This window comes from Colobus angolensis, unplaced genomic scaffold (genome assembly GCF_000951035.1).
Source record: "Colobus angolensis palliatus isolate OR3802 unplaced genomic scaffold, Cang.pa_1.0 Scaffold196, whole genome shotgun sequence".
Lineage (NCBI taxonomy): Eukaryota > Metazoa > Chordata > Mammalia > Primates > Cercopithecidae > Colobus > Colobus angolensis.
Genome location: NW_012115110.1, coordinates 8,019,511 through 8,030,187, shown reverse-complemented (window position 1 = coordinate 8,030,187; position 10,677 = coordinate 8,019,511). Strand labels below are relative to the sequence as shown.

General features: G+C 47.1%; 1 long non-coding RNA gene across 1 annotated transcript; it reads left to right on the top strand.

Annotated features, from left to right (window-relative positions):
• The first annotated feature begins 3,185 nt into the window (after window positions 1-3,185).
• On the top strand, window positions 3,186-10,260 carry LOC105510979. The gene is made up of 4 exons (XR_001001653.1): window positions 3,186-3,243; window positions 3,342-4,629; window positions 8,474-8,513; window positions 9,692-10,260. It is a non-coding gene; the product is annotated as an uncharacterized LOC105510979 (long non-coding RNA).
• Window positions 10,261-10,677: the final 417 nt, after the last annotated feature.

Below are 10,677 nucleotides of genomic sequence, written 5' to 3'. Positions count from 1 at the left end.
GGTACTTTTTTAAGGACAGTTTTAGGAAACTAACACAGCCTAAGGAAACTAACATTGCTGTTCCAAAAGCTGATAGATTATTGAGATCCAAGCTCTCTTCCCCGGTGCATCCCCTTCCCAAGAGCCCCCTCAGTGGGTTCCAGAAGCACTCCCAACCCTGCCTGTCACCCAGACACAGCCCTCACCGGGGTGGGCGTGAGCAGAAAATGACCACGCCCTCTCCCTCCACTCAGTGACACCTGCCCCACACACTTTGTATTTTCCCTTATTGTGAAAGTTATTCATAAAAGAATTTGTATGTTTTATAATCAGAAGGAAAAAGTTTAAATGAGCAAACAGATTCTCTTTTGGCAAAACACACAGGTTTCCTATTTCTGCCTCTTCTATAGCCATAGCCATAGAGTGGACAAACACTATCATTTTCTAACCAATTTGTTTTTTCTTGAATTATTTATCTATTATAAAATGGCTGTTCGGGAAGTAAAATCTAGACTTTCTTTCTTTCTGTCTTTTTCTTTCTCTTTCTCTCTTTTTCTCTCTTTCTTTCTCTCTTTGTGTCTGTCTCTCTCTTTCTGTCCTTTCTCTCTTGCTTTCTTTCTTTCCTTTCTTTTCCTTTGGCATCTGGGGTCGTGTCCTAACTGACTTCTCTTGACTAGGGCGGGGCTGAGCTGTACAATCCGTTCAATGCACCTCTCCACAGCTGTGCTAACCCAGGTGACCTGCTTACACTGGCTTTTCCTCTTTAATCCCTGAGTTGAGGATGGAAAACACTGGCTATTCTGATTCCATTAGGCGGGCAGATGGTATTTGCTAATCACGTAGACAGTCTCTTGAAGACGCCTGTTAAAATGAATGCTGTTCAACATGTTTGGTTCTGATTTACCACATCCCATATATGGAAACATAAAGGCAGAGACGACCCTGAGAAAACTGTGATGTTGATGAAGTATCACTCGGCCCTTTTCGTTTCATTCACTGGCTAATCATGAGATGTAGGGAGTGTCCAGCCTTTTCCACGTGTCGTGTATGCAGACAGGATGGAATGTGGTCTATGTATTAGTGAGGCTCCCATCATCGAGGAAGTGTGCAGGGTACACCTGGGCCTCCCAATGCACCTGGGACAAAGTGAGGCTCCTCTCCAGTGCTCATCTCCGCCTCTCTGTCTGAATTCAATTTAACCCCTCCTGCTCTAGCCTGGCTCTTCCACAAGCAAGGACTCTCCAAGGGGAAAAATGCGCTGCTTCCTCCCAAGCTCAGAAATCCCAGGGAAGAGCTCTGATTGGCCCCAATAGGCTCAGGTGCCCAGCTCTGAGCAATCAGTGGTGGCCATGCGGGCAAAGTCTGTTAGATCATGGCAGCTCTCTTTCGAGTCATGCGGTTGTGGTGGGAAGAAGGAGCATTTCCCAGAAGAAGGTTGACTATAACCCCCAGCAGACAAAAGAGTCAATGTCCGCCACAATCCTGCCTCAGCGATCTCCAGCTACCTAGGGTGACAGTCAGTTAAGGAATGTGAAGTGTGCTGTGACCACCAGATGCACAAAGGCCTCTGTTAACAGGGAAAGCGGAGTTCTCTATAACACTGGCCGCCACTGGTTCTCTTTCACCTAAGATTTGACAATCAAACTGAATAGTGAAAGTAGAGGTGGAGAGCCAATGTTGCAAGAGGGGCTTAGTGCGGTGGGGAATTCCAGCTGATAGGGAAAAATGTGTGTGTGTGTGTGTGTGTGTGTGTGTGTGTGTGTGTGTGTGTGTACAGGGGTATTAAAGAGCTTATTCTCCTTAAAATTCCCAGTTATCTGATATAAAACATTTTCCCCAAATTACATGAACTCAATGAATCATAAGCAAACAGACAAACTGAAATTGAGGATCATTCTACGAAATGACCAGTAGTCACCAAAAGTGTTAAGGTCATGAAAGACAAAGACACTGAGGAACTGTCACAGATTGAAGGAGACAAAGGAGACCAACAATAAAGGACCCTGGATTGTATCCTGGAATAGAAAAAGGATATTAGGGCCGGGCATGGTGGCTCACGCCTGTAACACCAACACTTTGGGAGGCCAATTTGGGTGCATCACCTGAGGTCCGGAGTTTGAGCCCAGCCTGGCCAACATGGCGAAACCCCGTCTCTACTAAAAACACAAAAATTAGCTGGACATGGTGGTGTGGGCCTGTAATCCCAGCTACACAGGAGGCTGAGGCAGGAGAATCGTTTGAACCTGGGAGGTAGAGGCTGTAGTGAGCCAAGATCATACCACTGTACTCCAACCTGGGTGACAGAGTGAGACTCTCTCTCAAAAAAAAAAAAAAAGGAAAGGAAAGGATATTAGGTAGCATGCCAAGGGTCCCCACGACCACCCTCAGGTTCAGTGAATCACTAGAAGGACTCACAGAACTTTAAAAAGCTGTCACACTCACGGTTACGGTTTATTACAGTGAAAGCATATATATTAGTTAGCATGGAACAGGGCATGGAGGGCAGACTCCAGGAGAGACAAACACCAGTTTCTAGTTGTCTTCGCCCAGAGAAACTGTACAGACGCACTTAATTCTCCCAGCAGTGACGTGTGACAACACGCAGAAAGTACTGCCAACCAAGAAAGCTCATTCAAAGCCTGGGGCCCAGGTTTTTTATTAGGGATCAGTTATAGAGGCATGGAGCACCTCCATGGCTGACCTTAGCTACTCCGTCTGCAGCCCCTCAAGAGGTCAAATGGAGACAGCAAGACCTAAGGCTCTCCACCATAAATCACACTGTTAATACAGACTATCTGACAGGGCCCAAGGGCCCAAGTAAACAAAGACTCTCATCAGGCAGGATATTTCAAGGGCTTAGGAGTTTTTCTCCCAGAAGGTAGTCAAGGGCCAGTCCTTTCTCTGCGAGATGCAGGGTTTGAACACCCCAAGCCTGCTGAGTTAATCCTTTACTTCACAGGGAGAAAACTAGGGTAATTCAAATAAGTCTGTAGCTTAGTTAATAGTCTTGTATCAAAGTTTTTCCCCTGGGTTTGAGCATTGTACCATAGTTACATATATTTATAACATTATAGGTAGCTAGATAATGGATATACATGAACTCTCTATACTATTTTTGTAAATTTCTCTAAGTCTGAAATTATTTCGAAATAAAATGTTAAAAATATCCACGCGAGGTTGGGCATGGTGGCTCATGCCTGTAATCCCAAACCTGCGAGTGCTGGAGCGGGCAGCTGGAGACCACCTGGACACTTTAAAACACAGGTGCCTTATAGCATATGTAACAAACCTGCACCTTGTGCACATACACCCTAGAACTTAAAGTATAATAAAAACAAACAAACAAACAAACAAAAACACAGGTGCTTGGCGGGAACAAATCTCTGCTGTGGTGGGTGGGGAGAGGGATGGGGGACCCTGGGTCCCAGGCCCTCTGCGATTTTCTGATGGACTTCCTTCCTTGGGAGCACTGGCTCAGGGAGCTCCTGGCCTCTCCTCCTCTACCACTTCCTCCGCCAACCGCCTCTACCTGCTCCTGGCCTGATGTCCGCGAGGTCATGGGTGCAGTAGTCCACGTCTAGGCTCACTGCGGAGGCAGCCCTCTTCAGACAGGAGGCAGAAGAGAGGGCCCCAGCAGGTTAGCTTTTACTTTAAAATTATTATGTAATTATGTATATTATTATTGTCCTCAACATCTTTTTATTCTGCAAATACTAATTTCATGTCCAGTATGGGCAGGCTCTGTGCAAGGTAAATTACTAAGTTTTGTTAATGAAGTCAAACCAAGTCATGGATTCTATAAAAAGACAACTATTTTAAAATATGGCATAAATGACATTATATAGTTAAGATAGTATAAAGACACGACTTGGAACAAGCAAACGGGAACAAGGCAAGGAGAACATTTAGCTTCCTTTCAGAGTGCTCACACTCATTGCTGATGAAACATTTCTGCGCTCGGCAGATAATCCGTCCATAGCCCCCCTCTGATTTAAATGTGACCCAGCTTGGACTCTGAGAGCAAATGTCCCAGCGCCCCTGGGAAGAAGTGATGCAATTCTCTCTTGTGCTCTGTTTACCATTTCTGAGAAGCAATGACGCACCTGCCTCTTGCAGTTTGGTCTAATTACTTGTCTGACCTCCCCCAGGGAGATGCAGCTCTCTTCTCCCTTGGCCTCCAGAGAATGGGGGCCACAGACTCTCCTGGAGGAGTGGGGCTGGCCATCTGGGCAGGGGGGGTGGAGATGCCTCGAAGCTGATCTGTACTGCAGGGTGTGGAGTAGGTCTGGGGGTTCCTGCACCTCTCACCTTTAAAAACCAGCAATAAGGTAGTTTACTGTGAGCCAGGCCCATCATTCTCTTTCCTCCCTGGAGCCATCGACGAGTCTTCCCCTCAGGGCTGGAAGGGAGGGTCCCCTTTCTTTGACTCCTCTTGCAGTTCCTCTCATGCTGAAGAGTAGGGCTTGCAGGGACTCTGCCTCCTGCAGGGAGCAGCCACTGTTTCCAGGGACCCTCCCAGAAGAGGAGCTAATTTCACACTTCGGGACTCCGTAGAAGCCGGCTTCCTGGCAGTTTGAAGCGTGCTTCTCACACATCTTCCACCAGCTTGTTCGTCTGCCTATATCTGAGGATCCTTTAACAAAATTAAGGGTAAGAAACTGAAAATTCGCTCTGTGCTTGCTAAGTGCCAGACACAGTATTTGATATGATACAGATTTTCATTGACTTGGGCGGGTGACTTCACCTCTCCTTGCCTTAGTGTCCTTACCTGTACTGATAAATCTAATGGTACTAGCACTTAACCAGAGGGGTATTGTGAAGAAAGACAGATGTAACACACATAAAAGACTCAGAACAAATCCTAGAACAGGCAGCATTCAATAAATGTGAGGAGATATTTCATCCTCCTCCTCCCCAGCAAGGTAGATATTTAGCCATTTTACAGATGAAAAAGTCAAGGCCCAGGCAATGGAGTCGTCCTCACAAGGACCTCCTGAGGAAAGTGGTACAACCCCAATTCAACCCAGCCCAGAGTCCTCCTGGACCTCACACCACCACAGCATCTCTCCTCTCGGGACCCAAAAGAACGTCTGAAACCTGGAAAGTAATTACTACCTCCCTGTGTTATTATTGACTTCCAAATTCTTCCACATAGGACAGTGGCTTTCAAATTTGTTTGGTTTGGTTTGTTTTTTTGAGACAGGATCTCTCTCACTCTGTTGCCCAGGCTGGGGTGCAGTAGCATGATCATAGCTCACTGCAGCCTCAATCTCCTGGGCTCAAGTGATCCACCCACCTCAGCCTCCCAAGTAGCTGGGACTATAGGTGCATGCCACCACACTTGGCTAATTTTTGCAATCACGGCACCATCATCGTGTGTTTTGAATCTACCATTGAAAGGCAGAGATATGCGGTTCTGTTAGAACTATGAGTGAATAAATGTGTGTTGTCTTAAGCCACCCAGTTTGTGGCACTCAGTTACAGCAGCCCCAAGAGACCAACACACTCTGAAATCAAAGCTTAGTGTAATTTTTTAAAATTGTACAATTTTTAGCCCAGTTCTGGGCCACATGCTCTTAGGAAGCAATAGTCCTGATTCGATGCTTCCAGCTGGAGGAGACCCTCCCCTCACCCATCCAGAGAGATCACCTTGGGGCTGGGCTGCTGGGCGACATCCAGAACAGAGAAACTCTCTGCCCAGGAAGAAGAGGGTTCTTTATTTCTGAGATGGAGTCTGCCGAGTGGCTGGAACCACAGGCATGCACCACCGTGTCTGGCTAATTTTTCTATTTTTAGTAGAGATGGGGTTTTACCATGTTGGCCAGGCTGGTCTTGAACTCCTGACCTCAGGTGATCCACCCGCTTCGGCCTCCCAAAGTGCTGGGATTACAGGCATGTGCCATTGCACCTGGCCAAATAGGGTTTGTCCGGCTGCCAGCAGGGGTCCAGCTGCCCTTGAAAGATGGCGTGGCCCACCCTCTGCTGTGGTCCCCGCCTGAGCCATGACGGGGAGAGGGAGGCCTGGAAGATAAAGACCATGAAGGCAGATGCAGGAATCTCAATTCCTGAGGCTGCTCCTGGGACCCAGCCCAAGTGGGTGGATGCCTGTTTGTCAGCCCAGCCACACATGTAGACCAGAATCAGCCAGCTCCCATGAACCTTCACTTCATTCAGACATACAACAATTCGTGCATCTGATGGCTTCTGGAATCACATTTGAAAAGGGAAAGCTGTTGTAAACACATCAGCTGCTAATCAGACCACCTCGAGGAACACTAGGATGAGTGGTTTTTGTTTCTTTGCTTATTTGTTTGTTTTTTTGAGACAGAGTCTTGCTCTGTCTCCCAGGCCGGAAGTGCAGTGGTGCGATCTCGACTCACTGCAACTTCGCCCCCTGGGTTCAAGCGAGTCTCATGCCTCAGCCTCCCGAGTAGCAGGGATTGCAGGTGCCTGCCACTACGCCCTGCTAATTTTTAAATTTTATTTTTAGTAGAGATGGGGTTTCACCATGTTGGCCAGGCTGGTCTCAAATTTCTTACCTCAGGTGATCTGCCTGTCTCAGCCTCCCAAAGTGCTAGGATTACAGGCATGAGCCACCAAGCCCAGCCAGATGAGTGTTCTTTACAGAGCAGAGGTATTTTTAAACATGAAGCGTCACTGCATGGAGGAGTATGCTGGGGCTGCAGTAACAAAGTGTCACGAGCAGAGGGGCTTAAACCACAGAAGTGCCTCGCCTCAGAGCTCTGCAGGCTGGAAGTGCAAGAGCAAGGTGTCCGCAGGGTTAATTCCTACTGAGGCTGTGAGAGCAAATCTGCCAGGCCTCTCCTCTAACTTCTGGTGTTGGCAGGCAAAACCTGGGGTTCCTTGGTTTGTAGAGGCATCACCCTGATCTTTGCCTTCTTCTTCACATGGCCTGTTTGTTTGTTTGTTTTGAGATGGAGTCTCGCTCTGCTACCCAGGCTACAGTGCAGTGGCATGATCCCTGCTCACTGCAACCTCCTCCTCCCAGGTTCAAGTCATTCTCCTTCCTTGGCCTCCTGAGTGGCTGGGATTAGAGGCATGCACCACCATACCTGGCTAATTTTTTTTGTATTTTTGTCAGAGATGGAGTTTCACCATGTTGGCCAGGCTGGTCTTGAACGCCTGGCCTCAAGTGATCTGCCCACCTCGGCCTCCCAAAGTGTTGGGATTACAGGGATGAGCCACCATGCCACGCCAGTTTGGAAGTTTTTGAAAAGCTAAACATACACACACACACACACTACTGTGGAAGTTTTTGAAAAGCTAAACATACACACACACACACACACTATTGTGATGCCCCCAATTCACCCCAAGACATACACTAAACAGAAATGTGTGCATGTCCACCAAAAGACTCGCAAGAATTTAGAGAGTGGCACTGCTGGTGATTGCTAAAAACTGAAAACATTTCTAACCTCCAGCCTCCAAGGGGAAAATGGGTGAATAAACAGAGGTGTGTTCAAATGGTGGGATTCTACTCAGCACTAGAAAAGAGCAAACTGCAGCCTCACGTGGCAATGTGGATGGGCTTAATGAACATCATGCTGAGAGAAAATCAGGCACCAAAAAGAATAGACAATTTTGTTCCAATTGACAGGCAGTTCAAAAACAGGCAAAAGGTGTCAGGAGTCAGAACAGTGCTTATCTTTCGGAGTGGGTAGCAACTTGAGGGGCTGTGGGATTGAAGGGGCAGTTTCTCTGCTGCTTCTAACATTCCGTTCCTCAATCTGGGTGCTAGTTAGAAAAGTGTGTTCTGTTTGTGAGAATTCACTGAGCTGAGGTTATGATACATAACATGATATGATGCATAATATGATATAGAATAGAACATGGCATAACATCTCTCAACTCTTGCTTCTTTTTGCTTGTAAAATGAAATAATAAGAATTCTCACCCTAGCCGGGCGTGGTGGCTCACACCTGTAATCTCAGCACTTTGAGAGGCTGAGGCAGGTGGATCACCTGAGATCAGGAGTTTGAGACCAGCCTAGTCAACATGGTGAAACCCTGTCTCTACTAAAAATTTTTTAAAAATACAAAAACTTAGCCAGGCATGATGGCACACTCCTGTAGTCCCAGCTACTTTGGAGGCTGAAGCAGGAGAATGACTTGAACCCAGGAGGCGGAGGTTGCAGTGAGCCGAGATCACGCCACTGCACTCCAGCCTGGGTGTCAGAGTGAAGAGTGAGATTCCATCTCAAAAAAAAAAAAAAATTCACCGGGTGTGCTGTCATGTGCCTGTAATCCCAGCTACTCGGGAGGCTGAGGCAGGAGAATCACTTGAACCCAGGAAGCAGAAGTTGCAGTGAACCAAGATCATGCCAGTGTACTCCAGCCTGGGTGACAAGAACAAAACTACATCTCAAAAAAAAAAAAGAGTACTCACCCTGATAGAGTCAATGTGAGAAATAATAAAAGTTCCTGGAACATAGCAGCTGCTCAATAAATGACAGCATTTTTTTTTTTTCTAGGCAGAATGAATCTTTGGTGATGAAAGTGAGAATCTGGGAGGTAATGATGGCGGCCTGTGGTGGGAGCCTCTGGGGTACTGCTGAGAGATGGCGCTGGGCGGTGTCATGGGCGCAGGCTCACTTTCTAATAATTCTTCCAGCTGGGTACCTGATTCGTGGGCTTTTCTGTGGGCATGTCATACTTCAACACAAAAATAACTTACCAAAAATGCAAATAAAAGTATCCATTTCACAGATTATGAGGATTAAAGAGATGAGAAACCTAAAGCACTTAGCACTGTGCCTCCTACGGTTTAAGAGCTCGGTGCCTGTCTGCTGTTGTAGCTGCACAATCCCTTATCCAGAAAGCTGTGGGTTTTTGGCATTCAAGTTTGGGGAGCTGTAGGCTGGTAATACAGGGCATATCCTGAATATCACTTACCACCTGCTGCTGGGTCTGACCCACAGATCCTGGCCGAATGACAGATGAACACATGCACTCAGACACAGGTATCCAGTGAAAGAGTGGGCTAGGGGACTGGACCACTCACAGACAATGAGGAGGGTGCTGTAAAGAGTCAGCATCTGTGGCCCTGATAAGCTGGTGCTTCGGGCATTTATTTAGTACAGATTTAATGACAAAGGCCTCGAGTCAACACACTTGTGGGTAATTAACATGGTCGCTCCTCTAGAGAGAGCAGTCCTGCGCATAGATGATTAAAGGCCAGGTTCCAAGGCCTAAGTAAATTAACTTATCTAGATCAGTTTCTTTACATCCCCTTGTTATCTAACCTAAGCTTTCAGGTACCAGAAAAGAGAATCTGGCTGCCTTCAGCCCAAATCCTTTTCTGAAGCTTTTGTAAAACCTCCTGGCTTTCCAGGAAGGTTTGCATCTTTCTACAATTTTTCCCACCACGCTGACCAATCTCCTACAACCTCCCACATGTCTGGACAGTGCCCCCCAGAAAACACAGTATCACTATTCTCACCAATGGATAAAGAAAGTTTATAAATAGTCCCAAAGTCCATTCAAATCAATTTTATCCCTGAATGTGTTTTGTCTCCAAATTTACACACAAAAAATGTTCCCAGAGCGTTTTGGATTTCAGAATTGTAGGTAAGGGATTGGGCACCCATATTTTCATCATCATGATGTGTATGATGTCATGTGTTTTCTGCAACTGGAAATTGGATCGTTTGTGTATGGTCCAGTTTTGTATGACATTTCCCATTCTACAGAGATGTGAAAACTGGAAGAGAAACAGGCAGTACCTCCAGGATTCGCCTAAACAGATGCTGTGGTTTCCATCAAACCACAGGCCACCCCAGCATCTCAGTGGCTTCTACAGGTTGTCCTGAGAGAGCCACAAGGCCAGGGCCCTTGAGGGATTCCCAGACACCAGCTGCTCCTCCAGGCACCAATTCCACTCTCCACCTTTCTGTGCCCATCCCAGACCCAGGCAGCCCAGGTGAAAAGCTATGGGTAGGAGGTTTCCCAGTGGCTAGGGGGTGCCAGACTTAGCAGCTAGAAATATAGGATGCTGGGTTAAATGCAAATTTCAGATCAATGATAAATATTTTTTTGTGTAAGTGTATCCCATGCAGCATTTGAAATACAATTTAATCAAATTTAACTAGATGACCTGCATGTTGTACGAAACTCCCTAGGGGGTGTCTCCAGGATAGAGCACCAGTGGAGAATGGCAGCCCACACTGTTATGGGATGAAGTGTGTCCCCCAAAATCAACATGTTGCCGCCCTAACCCCCAGAACCCCGGAATAAAACCATATTTGGAGTTAAGGTCTTTAAAGGGGTAATTATGTTCTAATGAGGTATTTAGGGCAGACCCTAATCCAACAGGACTGGTATCCTTCTAAGAAGAGGAAGGGACATCAGAGGAGAGGCCATGTGAGGATACCATGGGAAGGCGGCCACCTGCAAGCCAAGGAGAGGAGCCTCAGGAGAAACCAGCCCTGCTGACACCCTGAGCTCCTTGTACTTCCAGCCTCCTAGACTGTGAGAAAATATACTTGTGTTATTTAAGCCCCTCAGTCTGTGGTTCTTTGCTGTGGCAGCCCTAAGAATCTAATACACATGTCAACCTGTCCAGGCACAGATGGGCCATCTTCAGGGAGAGGGTATAGGAGGATCTGCAGGCCTGCCAGGGATGAACCCTGAGGTGGGGCCCTCAGCAGTGGAGGCAGCTTCCCCCAACCCCAGCCCC